The sequence below is a fragment of the Penaeus japonicus genome, unplaced genomic scaffold, assembly GCF_977035675.1.
Source record: "Penaeus japonicus unplaced genomic scaffold, GWHDUDI00000001_assembly GWHDUDI00000029, whole genome shotgun sequence".
Taxonomy (NCBI): domain Eukaryota; kingdom Metazoa; phylum Arthropoda; class Malacostraca; order Decapoda; family Penaeidae; genus Penaeus; species Penaeus japonicus.
Window position 1 is genome coordinate 33,221,256 of NW_028234431.1, and position 2,500 is coordinate 33,223,755.

Consider the following 2,500-nt stretch of genomic DNA (forward strand, 5'->3'; position numbering starts at 1 on the left):
TTGCGCGTGTCTCTGCTGGCGGGAAGGGTTCCTCACAGAACTCGTCTTCTTAATTAGTGGGTTGCGTGATCTATTGGGTTAGAAGCCAGGATTGTCACAGGATCGAGTCTCGGTCAGGGAGGTAAAATTTGTATTTCTATATTAAATGCATTACTGCATTCTACCATCTTTCTCACATAGATATAACCTCGGTAACCTGATTCGTGACTTGAATTTCTAATTCATTGCTGCCGAGTACCCACGGGAATTGTCTGTAAAACCTGGCTATCATTACTCTGCTAAGAGTATATAGGTAATTTCCATGATGGCTGTAAGGCATCTAGTTAGACAATTCTTTTTATGGGTCGTGTGGTCTATTGGGTTAGAAGCCGGGATTGTCACTCTGACGACCTGGGATTGAGTCTCGGTCAGTGAGGTAAAATTTGTATTTCTATATTAAATGCGTTACTGCATTCTACCATCTTTGTCACACACACACAAACACACATATACACGCATATATGCATATATATATTTATATATAAGGCCTTATCTGCAGCGTCACATTTCTAAAATCATTTCAACTTCATGGGGTAGCATAGACACTGTCGGGCGTACGACAGCGAAAGTGTCCTACTGCTCGAACAAAACCAGCTGTCACGCTCACAGAGCGATCTGTGCCTCCGTGGCGTGCGTTTGAAAAAAATATTTTTACAGTTATTTGATTTTTCTTCTGATGAAAAACACTTTTGAGTTCATAAGACACGACAAATACATTTCTTGTTTGCTTTAAGTAATTCATATCGGCATGTGAATCTAAATATGTTAACATCATGCTACTTTAAGCATGAAAAAAGTTTATTTCTTAAAAAAACTAGTTGTGCAGATTAGCAGTCAGTAAATACATCTTATTTGTGCAAATATAGAATGCATTCCATGACACATCAATCAAAGCAAAATTTATTCTAGGCTTATTCACCTAGGTATGCTATACTTTTCATGATATTTTCATTGCAACAAAAGTTATCCTCGTATATTGTGCGTGTATTACAGAAGTCGTGTTTAAAATGGATATCGCACAACAGACATTATTTGCTATCAGTATGTTATCATCACTGTAAATAAACTAAACTTATTTTATTGTTTTACATGAGTTACCGACTTGATTTAGTTCAGTTTTCTCTGAAGAGACCACTTTCTGCCCATCATATGTAAACAAATTCGAACGTATTACTCTAATTGTAATTACCAGTCTGCCCTGAGAATAAATATAAATATACACCCAGTAGACTTTTTGTTCTTGTTTAAATGTTTTTCATGTCAAACACTTAGTAAATTCAGTTTCTTACGAGTTAAAAAGTGAATGTAGTCCAAGCCAAACGATTCAAACAATTATTTATCCATTTATCAAAGCTACATATGGTGGTATTTATTTTACATTTTCATGCATAAACTGGAGTCTCGAGATATGCATTATACTATACATTATAATCTTACTTCATTGTTACATAAATTTTGTTGTAAACCATCATTAAGATACTCTTTAAACGGTTGAATGAGACGACATAAAATAAAAATCAGGAAATATTTGGCATTTTCGCCATTCGGCGATGGTTCGCGCATGCGTGTTGACGCCCCTATTGGATAGGTTGGTACGCGTGTGCGGGTGGAGCTCTTTGGCAATAGAACTTGAAATATGGCAGAAAGCAGTTGCGAGTTTTTGACAATTATTGCAGATAAGGACGCCGCAGATAACGGCCATATATATATATATATATATATATATATATATATATATATATACACAGTATATATATATATATATATATATATATATATATATATATATATATATATATATATATATATATATATATTTACACACACACACACACACACACACACTGTAGATGAACACTACTCTATCACACGGTAATAATAACGCAAACTCACTGCGCCATGTTTGTCCTTTCTGCAAGGTCTTAAAGTAAATACGTTTGTTCGTTTTGTCTCTATATTCCAAGTTTAAAGCTACAATTCGTATCCATGTAGAAGCCCTTGCAATGGCTTACTCTCTCCTTGCAATGGCTTATTCAACCTGTCTGTCTGTTTACAGAGGGTACGGGGGTGTACATCAGTGTTATATAATTGAGAATCATACACATATGTGGCTTTAATTTAGAGGCTACATTGGAGTGTTTCTACTTAACATTACATTCTTTTTATCATACAACATTCGCAATTTACTTATATCAATTACATATAAGTTCAAATGTATAAATCCCCTATACACACACACACACACACACACACACACAAACACAAACACACACACAAACATACACAGACACACACACAGACACACACGCACACACATTTCCAGATTACAGGCACTTATATGGAGATAACGAGCAGTAATAATGTTTATAGTTTTGTATGTGTAACGTACAAATGATAATAGTTGAAAATGTTAAACGCACATAACTCTAGGAAGGTTCAATTCTGATATGTGAGTTTCCAG